The sequence below is a fragment of the Leucopleurus acutus genome (genome assembly GCF_964270905.1).
Source record: "Leucopleurus acutus genome assembly, chromosome: 11".
NCBI lineage: Eukaryota > Metazoa > Chordata > Mammalia > Artiodactyla > Delphinidae > Leucopleurus > Leucopleurus acutus.
In genome coordinates this window covers 1,144,119-1,159,284 of record NC_139152.1, presented here as the reverse complement: position 1 = coordinate 1,159,284, position 15,166 = coordinate 1,144,119, and positions in this window count along the sequence as shown.

Below are 15,166 nucleotides of genomic sequence, written 5' to 3'. Positions count from 1 at the left end.
TGGGAAAAGAATCCAAAAAAAGAGTGGAGATATATATATATATATATATAACTGATTCACTTTGCTGTACACCTGAAACTAACACATTATAAATCAACTATACTCCAATAAAAATTTAAAAAGAAAGAAAGAAGGAAAGAAAGAAAGAAGAAAGAAAGAAAGAAGGAAAGAAAGAATAGAAAGCTAGCTCTTCTTGCCTTCAACTGCTAAGCTCACTGCTAACTTGCCTTCCAAGACGCTGGGAAACGCTGGGAAAGGAACATTTCCTGGTTTCCTCTCCTCTGCTTCCACAGCACCCTATACTCACCCTCATCACAGACCCTACCACACTACACTGAAATCATCTATTTGTGTGTCTGTCTCCCCAGCTACAGTAAGATTCCAGAGGGCAAGGAACACGTCTCACTCATTTCCCAACACCCAGACCCAATGTGGCTCCGTGGTCCATGAACACTGAGCTCAACTCCAACCCCACCAGGCTGGCCTCCTCACCGAGGCCCTGGTGCGCCGTGCTCACTCTCTCTCCGGGCACCCCTTCACCTCGCCTAGACAACCCCATCAATAAGCTGGGACACAGCCTATGCAGGCCCACGAGTCAGCGGACTAGGGTCCAAACCCCAAGCTCCTCTCACTCATGTGCCCTTGGACGAGACACTTGGGTGTCCGCCCTCATCTGCAAAGCAGGGGTGCCAGAGCAGCACTGGACTGCAGGGCTGACAGTGCATGTAAACCATCTAAACCAGCGCTGTGCATGTAATAAAGACTCAAAAGGTAAGTTATTGTCCTTGTTCTCCCCAAAGACTGGAGTCACCTGTCTGTGCCATTTGGCACTTCACTGCTTTTCTTCTTCCTTTACCCAACCGTCTTGTGCATTCATATTGTATCTTCTGAAGCAGGGACAAGGTCAAATACCTCTAGGAACCTGGGCCCTGCCCTAATACCCAGTACAGGGCAACAGGCGGAGAAGGGGCCCAACAGATGATAAATTAATGAACAAATTATTCCAGGAAGTCCAAAGAGTTGCTAATAAGAAAAACAATGCAGAGCCAGGGATGAGGCAGAGAGTAATGAGACAGAGAGCAGCAGTTGGGGGGTATGTTTGGGGGTGCTTTCACATTGGTAAGCATGGAGCCACACATGCTCCCCCAGAGACTGTCCCTTCAGTCAATAACAGTACCAGCTAACACTCAGGGTGTTCACTGCTGCTTATCAAGTGCCGGCAGGATTCTAAATGCTCAACAGCCACACCAAGCACATAGGACTGTCATGCTATTGTACAGATGGAGAGACTGAGGCCCAGGGAGGTTAAATAACATATACAAGGTCACACACCCTAGTAAATGATGTAGAAGTCTAGTTCCAGAGTTCATGCTCCTTACCACTACACATTTTGGGGAGTGTGTGTGTGTGTGTGTGTGTGTGTGAGAGAGAGAGAGCGAGAGAGAGAGAGCGAGAGAGAGAGCGAGAGAGAGCGAGAGAGCGAGAGCGAGGCGGTGTTGTTTCACTTGGGGACCTTACTGAGGACTACAGCCCGGGAGACAGCCTCTCTGACAGCTCTGAGGAGCTGCTCCAAAGAGGAGAGGGAAGAGCCAGAGTATATATGAACTTTTTTGCTGGGAGAAACATGTAGTCAAGCATAAAAGGATGAGTTATCGATTTTACTGCTTTTCTGTGTATGGGAAGATGCAAGAATCTGGGGTCATTGAAATTCTTCCTGAGATATGCATCTTAACTATCTAGGGGCCGGCACATCCAAAGCACAGAATGGTTGTTTTTCTCCATCCTGAATTCCTCTCAGGCTGCACTGTCAGTGGGCAACTGCAGTGGCTAATAGCTTGATCCTTGTAGAACTGGAATGGCAGGCAAGATTTTTTTCTTTACAGTGACATGGAACCCGGGAAAATGTCATTCCTTCTTTCTTTCCTCTCCCTCTAGACTTCTTTCTCAGGTAAGATTATTCAGGCAACCCCTGAAACCTGGGCATGGAGAAGCGGGGCTTGAAGATTGCAAAGACCGGGTATGAACCAGGAAAACAGAGACTCACTCCCACATTTTGGGTTTTAATCTAATTTGGCTCCACTCTTCACCAGCTAAGAGATCTCAGGCAAGCAACCTAACGTCACTGAGCCTCATGTTTCCCAGCCTGTTAAGTGGGCATCATATATGTAACCTCCCAAGATTGTTATAAGGATTAAAGGAGACTGTCATGTCATGACAGTGTACTGATAAAGCATACTCCGGATAAATTAGTTGCCTTTTCACCTTTCCCACACCTTAATATAAGTAAGGCTTTCAGCCAAATCCCTTGCCCTCCTTTACTGTCCTACCAGGGAACAATCTATACTCCACCCTGGCTCTTCCTGCCTGGTGCATATGCCCAAGCACCTGGGCCTCATAAAAGCCTGCAAAAGCAGCTTGGAAACAAGCACGAGAGGGGAGCAACTGCACCACGGTCCAGACGGCTCCTGGGGTGCAAATGAATGTTGCATGCGGAGAGGCTGGCCAGCCAGGCACTGCCAGACCTGACTGATAGCCAGGACAGCGCTTGGAAGCCCGTAGAGGCTGGGGCTAGTACCATCTGCGGCTCTGAGGCTGCATCTGTGTAGGGCATGGAGAGGGCAAGGCAGGTAAAAGTGACAGGCAGCTACTTCCACCAAAGGTGGAAGATCAGACTGCCTGGGAAAGTTGTATACAAGAAAGCAAAATTCTGAATTCTTTGAGAAGGAATTCTGTTGCAAAATTCCTTTACTGTGAAGAATTAAATTTAAAGCCAAGAAGTACAGATACACACAATTATATTTTGGAGGTCAATCCACATTTTCATACAGCAACTTTGCTTGAAGCAAGTATATTTTTAAGCTGATGAACCCTCCTCTGAGGTCACTGGTCATGGACATAGAGAATGTTTCATTAGCAACATGTGAAAGGGTCCTAAATGTTATTACCAAATGGAGTCAACTCAACCAATACAGCAGGGAGCAGAGGGGAAGATGCTTAACCACTGCCAAGAGATGTAAGTAATTTCTGTTTGAGTGGACTTGATCATAGTGATCCAAAGGTCTTCTAAAATAAAAGATTAAAACACAAGCAAAAACTGTATCTCACTGAGCATATCCAGCAAGAAGTCCCATTAGGCCTTTCCCACAATAGATCAGTTTCCAAATACAGCACATGACAAAGAGATACTGAAGGAAGGAGGAGTGGGAGGGCTGGCAGGCACCGGCACAAGGCGACCACAGAGTTCCCAGGTCCCTGTAGGCACAGTATCAGGGTCCTAGAGTTAGAAAGGAACCTCAGAGGTAACATGGTCCAATCTAATTCCCAAAGCATCGGTTAAGCGCCTCCCTGCTCACGACTGCTCCCACTGTTAGAGCACCTGGGAAACGGTACTCCAGCAGCCCAGAGCACTGGCACCTCCAAGGCAAGCAGCACAAGCCACAGATGGCAGTGGTGCTGGGCCAAAGGGCAGCCTTCAGGAAGGAGAGGTGGCCCCAGCCTTTCCTACAGCCAAGGTGCTGGGCTGCTCCTCAGAGAGCAGCTGCAAACAGATCCGCTGTTTGCAAATATACAAACATTCCTGAAACAATAGCCACGGGGGTAACTTCTAGAAATTCTCAATCTTATGTGTACGAAATTAACAAAACCAAATGGACAAAAAAATATTTTGCCCGTTAGTATAAATTTTCTTACCACTCCATGTTCAGGGCTCCCTGGCCAGTGGAGCCACTAATCACAACACATTATGGTTTTCTGCATCTGTGCTTTTCCCACTTGCAGGCGGACAGCGTCTTATTGTCTGGCACGTGCCTTACATATAGCAGCTGCTCAATAAACATGTGCTAAGAGGAAGTCCCAGCATGAAGTCAAAGCTCTTAGGTTCCGGCCCCTCTGTCCCCGGGCTCCCTGAGGGTGGTCGAGGTCCAAGGAGTCTCTGGGCCCTGCTCAGCCCACTGAGGCACACAGCATCCAGTGAGTCCTGGGGGCCCAGGCACACTGCCATCTCTCCCATTTCTCTCCCTGCCCCATACTGCCTTTTTCTTCCTTGCTTCCTCTTCTTTTTGCTCCCTCAACATGTCACCTTACAGCGAGGTGATTAGACGCACAGGATTTGGAGTCATCCAGCCTCAGCAACTTATTTAAGGTTACGGACCTTAGCCTCTCTGCAATAGTTTCCCTGGTGTGAAGCAGGAGACTAGACGTGGTGCGTGCACATAAGGCGCTGGGCTGTGTCTGGCCCACCGTAGCGCTCGGTAGGTGATGGCTACTCCTATATAATTACCCAGGGTACCCACTTGTCTAAGGGTGCTTAAAAATGCCAAAGGCAGAAGGTTGATTTGTTTTCCCTATGTCTGCAAGTCTGGTTTTGACAAAAGCCTATCTGCTTTGGAAACAAACTGAAACATGACCATGTCACTAGTTAAAATACTTCCTTTTCCTTTTTCACAGGGAAACAAATGACTCTGACCAGTCACGACCAAACTGGGTAAAAGGTTCTGTTCCAAACAGTGGTTAGGATCCCACACTACCTCGTTTAGAAAAGAATAAATAAATTAAATAAAAATCATCCATAAAGTAGTTGAGCTAGGGCAATGATAGGGTTTGTGCGAGCTCCAGGTTTTGGGAATCAGAAACCCAGGCCAGGCAAAAAGGTAGAGGAGGGAAGGGGAAGGGTTTCCTCAGCTTTTCAGACAGCAGACCTGTAATCAACCCTCTTTCCAGATCCCATGGCCCAGCCACTAGGTCCCCGAAGACTACACTGTCCTAAGTGTCCCTTCTGGGAAGCCCACCTGTGTTCCCCTCTGAATGCTTCAGAATTACCTCCTCTGACCCTGCCCCCTTTTTAAAGGAATATGCGAGTTAACCTAAACACATCTCTCCTGTAGCATTTCAAACAGATAACTCAAAAGTGAAGAGAGGGACAATGTGAAACAGTGCAGGGAAGGCTGGAAGAGAGGAAGGGCTGACCCCCATGACACAGGTAAGTCAGCTGCCCTTGACTGGTCCGTGAGAGCACAACTCCAGAACCGAATGCCTGAGTCTGAATGACGCCTAAGTCCACCTTTTCTAACGGGACAATCACTGAGCTCTCTGTGTGCAGGAAACAGGGGCCATCGCAGCACCGACCCGCTCGGACGGCCAGGAGGACTGAGAGCGGTCACCATGCACCCACTCAGAACAGGCCCGGCACACAGCTAACGATCTGGACGCGGGACTGCAGACGCCACCATCGGGATGCCACTCTCCCCACTTCTCTTCCTCTGCTACTCACAGACCCAGCGTTGGCAATCACAAGGCAGCCTGGTCGTGGGGGTGCGTGCTGTGAGGAAGGCAGCCAGGAAGGTAGCCGGGACCTTTGTAAGCCAGCCTTTTGTAGGCCGGGACGACCTGCGTGGAGATCTGTTGGTATAATCCGGGGGGCGGCCGGGGCTGGAGGAAGTATTGCCTGCCCTTGGTCTTCCCTCTGGGCTGCTCTGCCCCTCTCTCTCCCAAGCTCCAGCACAGACACAGGGACTCAGGCCTCCTCCATGCTTTGCTTAAATCAGCAACAGAAAAGAGGCAGGGCCGGAGACAGGGCAAAGCCGGGACCAACCAAAGTTTCACTCCGCCTCTCATGTAGTTATTTGCTTTAACAGTAAGGAAAAAATCAATAAAGGCTACTAGTTAACCACTTGACGGAGTACTGTTCCTCTCCTTCCAGATTTAACCAGACCGGACCCTTCACTAGGTCCCTAGGTCAACGGTTAAACAGGCCTCTGTAGACCCGCCTAACGCAGAAAGACCACTCTCCCAGTGTTCATCCACACACCCACACGAGCTTGTCCGTCCTCCGGCACAGACACTGTGGAGGCACCTCTCCTGCCAGGGACCTGACCCCTTAGCAGAAGCTTCTGCCCTTTGTCTTCCACCTTTCACCAGGGTACAAACCAACAGTCCTACTTCTTCTCCCTTCTTTAATCTGATTGTCACCACTTCCTTTTTTTTTTTTTAACTCGTGGCAATTTTCTCTTCTGTGTGAAACTTGACACTGACAAAAAGTCAATGAACTGCAGGGTTTAGGGGGATAGTTTTCCTGTCCTCCCTCCCCACTTTCTTGATAACAATGACCATACACCTCAAGACAGCTAAAGCCCACACCAAGAAAACAGCAAGTCATGTGCAGCTGAGCCCCAGGGGGCAGGGATGTTGTTCTGTCCCCTGGTGCGTATCACGCACCTCAAAGCCCGATGCCCTCCACCACCACACGCCATTCCACAGGTTCAGAGCTGAATTCTGAAAAGTGGAACCAAAGGTGACAGAAGGGTGGCTGGAGGAAGGGGAAGTCCACAGAGAGTTTAGGTGAATTTCCCAACAATATCCCCACCATTCCCACAATGTACCGCATTATTTGTGGAAGTTAAAGACCAAAGAAGAATCAGATTTTCAACTCTGCCATCTAAAGCAGAAACTGAGAGCCTTATTTACTGCACAGATTCTAGCCCAAGTGCCATGCCTCCAGGTTTACAATTTCAACCTGCCACTTAAGTTAAAAAGCCTGTGTACTAAAGGTGTCCCCTGGGTTAGAATATCACAAATTTCCTCCGTCCACAAACCATTTCAATTCTCTCTATCCCTATTCTCCCCATCTGGCCTCATTAAGTATTTCACACTCTCCAAGTAAAGATCGTTTTCAGCTCTATTTTTCCTAAACTAATGATCTGTCTAAAGAAAGATTCTGGTCTAAGAAAAGCCCAGAATCTTTTCTACTATTCCACTTCAATGAAAAATAAAGCCCCCAGGGACCTCCCTGGTAGCACAGTGGTTAAGAGTCCGCCTGCCAATGCAGGGGACAGGGTTCGAGCCCTTGGTCCAGGAAGATCCCACATGCCGCGGAGCAACTAAGCCCGTGCACCACAACTACTGAGCCTGCGCTCTAGAGCCCGTGAGCCACAACTGCTGAGCCCACATGCCACAACTACTGAAGTCCTCGCGCCTAGAGCCCGTGCTCCGCAACAAGAGAAGCCACCGCAATGAGAAGCCCATGCACCGCCACGAAGAGTAGTCCCCGCTCACCGCAACGAGAGAAAGCCCGTGCAGCAACAAAGACCCAACGCAGTCAAAAATAAATAAATAAATTTATTTAAAAAAAAAAAGAAAGAAAGAAAACTAAAGCCCCTGTAAAACCACAGCCCATCAGACCCAGAGAAGCAGCAGCAACAGGTGTCAGGGACTCTGCCGTCTGCTCCCCAGTCTCCACTAAAGCATGCAGGTTAGGAGCACACACTTCAGAATCAGCCCAGCTTTGAGTGCCAGCCCTGCTTTCTGTCACTGCCTTGACCTGGGTCTCACCAAACCCTTGTTCATGTAAAACCAGGGAAAATAAACGTCCCACCTTGTACACTGTCGTGGGGAAGAAATGAGGTGATGGCATAGGCTCCCACACATAAGCACCCAACAAATGCTAACTATTCTTAGCTATCTAGTAATCTAAAAAGCACAATGGCCTGGTGTCTTTAAGTTTTCCAGGTTCCAAAAAAAGAGGGTTTTTTCCCCCTACAAACGAATCAGTGAAATGCCACATGGAAGCAACCTAAGTGTCCATCGACAGATGAATGGATAAAGAAAATGTGGCACATATATACAATGGAATATGACTCAGCCATAAAAAGAAATGAAATTGAGTTATTTGTAGTGAGGTGGGTGGACCTAGAGTCTGTCCTACAGAGTGAAGTAAGTCAGAAAGAGAAAAACAAATACCATATGCTAACACATATATATAGAATCTAAAAAAAAAAAAAAAAAAAGAATCTAGGGTTAGGACAGGAACAAAGATGCAGACGTAGAGAATGGACTTGAGGACACCGGGAGGGGGAAGGGTAAGCTAGGACGAAATGAGAGAGTGGCATGGACTTATATACACTACCAAACATAAAACAGATAGCTAGTGGGAAGCAGCCGCATAGCACAGGGAGATCAGCTGGGTGCTTTTCTAGAGGTGTGGGATAGGGAGGGTGGGAGGGAGACGCAAGAGGGAGGGAATATGGGGATATATGTATACGTATAGCTGATTCATTTTGTTATAAAGCAGAAACTAACACACCACTGTAAAGCAATTATACTCCAATAAAGATGTTAAAAAAAAAAAAAAAGAAAGAAATTCCATAAGAAGGAAAACTCAGTTGAAGCCCAATTCAGGCATCAACTCACTACTTAGAACAAATCACATCACCTCCATTTCTTCATCTATAAGGTAGGAAAAACACACTGCACTAAACTTGATGACCTCAGAGACAAAAACAAATCAATGATAACAGACGATGAAAAAGCTTTCACTTCTTCAAAGAAAAGCAATAAATAAATCCAGAGTACGATTATTATTAAAATGTGACTCCCAGTATTATGGGACATACATAAACCATGGTGCTACTTACTCTTTCAAGAACATTGGGTTTGACAGCCTTTTCATCTGGTCTCATGGAGCCTGGTACAAGCAGGAGGGGGTACATGTAAACCCCAGTTCAGAGGCAGAGCCCACAAATCTAGGACTGTGCCCTGCCTGCTGGTCAGGTGTCACTCACTCTGGGCCATTTCTTACATGCCGATGCCAGGAGAAATTAGGAAGAGTTTATGGTTCCGCCCGGACAGGTTAAACCAACGACAACCAAAATCCTTACCCACAGGACTTCTCAACAGACCCAAGAAAGGGTCCACTCTGACCATTTATTCACCTGTGTGAGCAGTGTAAGACCTCTTCCACGGTGTACACCATCCTTTCTGAAAAAATGCACACATGAGCTGGAAGGAAGAGCTCAATTTTTTCTTGTTTGATATTTACTTCTAGGTCTGGAGGTTTGAGTTTCATTTTTAATGTACCATAAAAATTTTGGTGTGAGAGCTAGGGGTTGGGATGGGAAGAGGAGTGGGGAGGTTGAGGGACTAGTCCTAACTTAAGAAGCAAGCACGCAAACAAGACTGCATCTGATTTCATCATCCATGGGTCTCCCAAAACCAGACAGGAAAGAAGAAAATCATTCGTGGTTATTAAACATCTACTGTGTGTCAGGCATTGCACTAAATACTTGGTATACATTACTCCAAAGCCCATTTTCTTCCCAACACCTAGAACACCAGCAAACAGCAGTCACCTGGACCACCCCAGGTGGGGAAAAAACGCTCACAACCAAGCAGTCAAGTTCCAGACATTTCAAAGGTTAGTGCTGTGAACACAAAAAGGAGGCTTAGCTAGGAACCAGGTCCAAGTTCCTAAAGATTCTTTGCAAGAGGAACATCTAAACCCTGTTTCTCCTATAATTCTGGAATTAACTCATGGTATTTAACATACTATCCAAAAAGTTAAAATTTTTTAAAACCTGGAGCACAAGAAGCATTCACTGTAGGGCCACAACAGCCTGAGTCAAGTTTCTGACCAAGTCCATTTGAAGATCAAATAAGAAATTTATACTAGCCTCTTTTTTATCCCTTAGGCCGCACGCAGCGGCACGCGGGATCTAGCTCCCCGAGCAGGGACCGCACCCCCGGCATTGGGAGCGCGGAGTCTTACCCACGGGACCGCCAGGGAGGTCCCTGTGCTATCCTCTTGAGCGACCCTTACAGATGTGCTTACAGGACAGCCACCGAAACAAGGAACTGGCATCTGTGTGGCCAGGTGGTGACGCACACAGCCCTCCTGCTGGCCCCGCAACTGAAGGGCACGGTCCTGCTCCCTACAAAACCCGCCTCATCCGCACCCTGGGGTGCGATCCAAACGACTGTCTCCCTGGCAAACTGTCACACGGATGGGACTTGCAAAGTTTACACGCCATCTCTCCATCCACAACCCAGAAGATGAGAAGGTGGTAAGCCTTGAAGAAACAGTGCTCCCAAGACACCTCCATCTCTCGGCACTAAGCCCTGCTGTCGGCGGTAGCTGCTGCCTGCGGTAAGGAGCCACCTTAGACCTCACACGCGGGGTGCAGGGCTGGGGACGCTTTCCCTGAACTGAGTGCGGAGGGGAATCGGGAGACGAGGGCGGCCCGTGCGCCTTAGGGGACGGGGGGACACGGGGGGGACACAGGCGGACAGGGGCACACGGGAGATGGGGGACCACGAGGGGATGGGGACACGGGGGACGGCGGTCACAGGGGAATGGGGTCACGGGGGGATGGCAGACACAGGGCATGGGGGACACAGAGCATGGGGGACACGGGGGACAGGGGCACATAGGGGACGGGGGGACACGGGGGGACAGGGGCACAGGGGGGATGGAGGAACACGGGGGGGATCGGGACACGGGGAGATGGGAGCACGGGTGGATGGGGGACACGGGGGGATGGGGGCACGGAGAGACGAGGGGACGAGGAGAAGGGGAATGGGGGACATGGGAGGACCTGGAGGAAAGGAGGGACAAGGGGGACACAGGATGGGGGACACGTGGGGACCTGAGGGGACGGGGGCCACGGGAAAAACGAGTGGTCAAGGCCGCGCCGCGCCCGCGCTCCCCGGCGCGGCTTCTCAGCGGCGCGTCCGCTCGCGGACTCGCGGGCGGCCTGCGGGTCTCCTCGTGCCCGGCCTCGGACAGCGCCCACGGCAAGCGCGCCGAGCCTCCCGCCCGCCGCCCGCCGCCCGCCGCCCTGGACCCGGGCCCGTCGTCTGCTCCGGGGCCGCGGCGGCCAGAGGGAGGCGCCCGGCCCGCACGGGTCCCGGCCCGGTCCAGAGCCCGTCTCACCTCCGCCGCATGCCTCAGTGCGCCGGCGTCCTGGCAGCAGCCCGCAGTCCCGCACCTCGGCCCCTCGGCCCTACGGCCGCGGCGTCCGGCGCCCCAGCCCCGCGGCGACCCCGCTACAGCCAGCGCCTCACCCCACGGCCGCTCCTCAGCGCTCGCCGTCCCGCGCGGGCTGCACCGCGGCGGCTGCTGAGGTAGCAGCGCTGCCGCCGGGCGGGGCGGGCACATGTGAGGGCGGGGCTGCAGCCCCCGGGGCGCGACCACCGGACCCCGGCCTCGGGGCGCCGACATCACCGCGCCTCCGGAACCCGCTCTGCCTCCTATCCCCAGGGACGCCGTCGCTACCCGTAGGCTCAGACTTTGCCAGAAGCTCATAGTTCTATGCAGAAGGTAAGGAAAGGAGCCGCCGCCACACCCTTCCTCCTCTCCACCCCTTCCCCGCGGGTCCAGTGGTACATTCCTCAAAGCCCGCCCCGAGGGTCTAGGGAGAAGCTGATTGGTTGATAACCTTAGAAGGGGGCGAGGAACCGCGCGAAATGGCCAATGGAAAAGGACGGTGGGCACATCAAAGCAGGCCAGATGGGGAGGAGAGAGGGTGCGATTAAAGGGCACGTATTCGTTGCGCTCAGTAGCCGCCGCACAACACAACTGGAATTTTCTTTCTGATCCTATCAAGAAGGGAAACAAAGAGACTGGGGATCCTCAAGTTTCGGGATTAGAGAGCGAAAAGAAAATATGGAGAGAACTGAAGCAGATATCTGTGTGTGCCTTTCGGTAGGTTACTCCATCTTGGCCTCAGTTATCTAATCCAATGAGGATATTGGACTAGAACTGATCTCTGATGGTCCTTCTCATACTTTGCGAGCCTATGAGCCTTTGCGTGGGATTAGCAATATTTACATATGTGCTTCAAATTGGGGCATCTTCCTAAAGAGCTTTGCTTGAAAATGAGTAGACTTTCTTTCAACCAAAGTTGAAAGTTGACACCAGTTCCTTGATATAGACGGTATTAACCTCACCTTTTGTCAAGACAAAGTCAATATCCTTTCTGGGTCCCTTTCTTAAAGCAGAGCATTCTTCTTCTATGCGGAGAACCACATTCTCCCCAATAATTTATACTCTTCCAAGAGTCACCTCCTCCTCTTCTCTCTTCCTCCATGTAATCAGACAAAGCTTCAATTAATAATTCATTCGCCTGTTGAACTGTCCAGAATCCCTGGCTTCAGCAACAAGTCTTGCTGGTCAGGCGTCATCAGAGTTGCCAAAGTGCTGGTCACTACCTCAGGTCTGCAGCAGCCATTGAACTCTGCAAGGCCCGTGAGGCTCTCAGTCTCACTGCCTGTCAAATTCAAGACTTCAACATGTCCTGCAAGGGTCTCACCTGCTCTGTTTTAGAGCTTTACACAGGCAGCAGGCCTACATTTTGGTACCAAGCCTAAGGCCAACTCCACCTTCCTTTTTCAGAACTTTTCAACCTCCCATCAGCTGCTCACCCTGCACCCGCTCAACCCTCTTCCAAATTGTATCAGGTGTTTGGGGCACCCTTAGTAGCTCCACTCCCCAGCCAGACAACTCATCTTCCAACTATTATGCAAAGAGTTCTAGAAAGTCCAGTTCCTCCATGAAGCCTTCCCAGACGGATGAACAGAAGCTGCTGGCTTATAGAGTTCCCACTTCTACTTTGTGCTCCCCAAACCCTGATTTTCTGCCCTACTATGCAATTTTTATTGACATATATACCTCTCTCCTTCATGGACAGTAGCAACAGCAGCAGCTGCTTACATTTATTAAATGCTTACCATGTGCTGGGGACTGTTTGGAAGTGCTTTCATTTCAGCCTCAGGCAGGCTTGGAGAGCTGACTTGCCCAAGTGCACGGAGTTGGGGCCTAACTCCAGTGCCTACCTTCACAGTCCCCACAATGCAACGCTATCTCCTATTTCTTCAGAACCAACTGCATTCTGTACAAAAGATAATGTGATACACCTACATCGTGTTTTACATTGATCTCTATACCTATATCATTTCAGCCTCAAAACAATCACATCAGGACGGTTAGGAGCAGTTTGTTACAGCCGAAGCTGCGTGTAGGCTGATGCATTTGGCTGCTGTAACAACACTGGTGAATAAGGCCTCTGGTTTTCCAAGTTGAGGATTTTCCCCCTGCAACACCTGCTCCCTGAGTGAACACAGCCTTTTTATATGTAACAAGTAGAGAGCCATTATAAGCAAAAAGGGAACAACTACAAAATAGCAAACTGTGGGACCAGGAGCCTGGTACAGCCAGTGCTCACAGTGGGCAAAGCCAGCCAAGAAGGACGGACGGTGAGAAGCACCGTGCATTTCACTTCACTGGTTTATTGGTTGTACTTCGTCAATGAGATCACGTCTTTGACACATCTGGCAAATTCAATAGCAAAGGGCAACAAAAACTGCCCCCAACTGATTCTGCCTGGAGACAGAATCAGCCCCACGCCCATGCGGAAGGGGCTTCTACGTACAGGGTTGCTGCCCCCAATTCGGGGAACTTTCTAATTTGCCACTTAGTGAAACACGCTGCTCCGCTGACAGTCATGATGCGGCCCGAAAACACAAGCTGGGCTAATGATTTCATTCTTTTTAAGCTGCTGAAATGCCCCCCAGGGATGGACATGCCAGCCAAATGGCCTGGGAGCCAGTGAACTTTTAATATTGATCGAGAAGACGGCCATCCTGAAGCCAAGTATTTCCAAGTCGCTCTCTCTGCCTGGCCCAGTCCTAGTCCATCCAGTTAATTTCACTCCCATAGCTCTCCTGTCTTTCCTCATCGCCAGAGAGCACAAGCATTTCTTGGGCACCTACTGTGAGCAAACAACTGTCAGGTTGTGTGAGGTTGTCCTGATGGATCGCCCATGAAGCCTGTACCTACTGGCTGGATGAGTGTGGAAAACATCAGACCCCCTTGGTACGGAGTGGATCGGATCAGCTCCTCAGAGGCGTGTGCCGGGATTCCATCCCCAGCTAAACATACAAGCTCATGTCGGAACGCCCCTGCCCTAGAGCAGGACGAGCACAGGACTGCGTTCTGGGAGAGGGCTGGGGTGGGGAGAGGGCGTGCGTGCTCGGGAGGAAGGTGGAGAGACAGAGGATACCCAGAAATAACTGGACACGAACCAAACAGTAGGGAGGAGGATGCCAGTCCATAATCTGGCCATTGGAAGCACTGTGGTGTGGTCTTCCTTTTAAGAAAAAGAAAATTTCTGATTTCCAAAGTAAAACATGCACATCATTTAGAATTTTTTAATAGAGAAAAGTACAAAAATAAATAAAATAAAATTTAGCCATTCCTCTTACTGGCATATCTCTGTTACAATTTTGTTTTGATTTTTTGTTTTTTGTTTTTTGTTTTTTTTGCGGTACGCGGGCCTCTCACTGCTGTGGCCTCTCCCATTGCGGAGCACAGGCTCCGGACGCACAGGCTCAGCGGCCATGGCTTACGGGCCCAGCTGCTCTGCGGCATGTGGGGTCTTCCCAGACCGGGGCACGAACCCGTGTCCCCTGCATCGGCAGGCGGACTCTCAACAACTGCGCCACCAGGGAAGCCCCGGTTGTTTTTTTTAATAATTTTTTTTAATTTAAATTTATTTATTTATTTATTTTTGGCTGCACTGGGTCTTCATTGCTGCACGCAGGCTTTTCTCTAGTTGCGGCGAGCGGGGGCAACTCTTGGTTGCGGTGCGCAGGCTTCTCATTGCGGTGGCTTCTCTTGTTGCAGAGCACAGGCTCTAGGGCGTGCAGGCTCAGTAGTTGTGGTTCGCGAGCTCTAGAGCGCAGGCTCAGTAGTTGTGGCATGCAGGCTCAGTAGTTGTGGCTCGGGGGCTCCAGAGTGCAGGCTCAGTAGTTGTGGCGCACGGGCTTACTTGCTCTGCTCGTGTGGATCTTCCCAGACCAGGGCTCGAACCCGTGTCCCCTGTATTAGCAGGCAGATTCTTAACCACTGCGCCACCACGGAAGTCCCTTATAATTTTGATATATGCTTTTTCCTATACTTTTTTGTGTGTACATGTGTATGTATCTTCTTTTTTTGTATGTATCTTTTTTTTTTTTTTTTTTTTTTTGGCAGTGCCTTTACCCCACCAGGGATCTAACCCGTTCACTCTGCAGTCTTAACCACTGGACCGCCAGGGAAGTCCCCTTGTATGTATCTTTTTTAAAAACAAAATTTATCAGGGACTTCCCTGGCGGTCCAGTGGTTAAGACTGCAGGGGTCCCAGGTTCGATCCTTGGCTGGGGAACTAGATCCTGTGTGCTGCAACTAAGACCCAGGACAGCCCAATAAATAAACAAAAATTGATCAGGGGCTTCCCTGGTGGCACAGTGGTTAAGAATCCACCTGCCAGTTCAGGGCACACGGGTTCAAGCCCTGGTCCGGGGAGATCCCACATGCCACGGAGCATCTAAGCTCGTGTGCCACAACTACTGAGCCTGC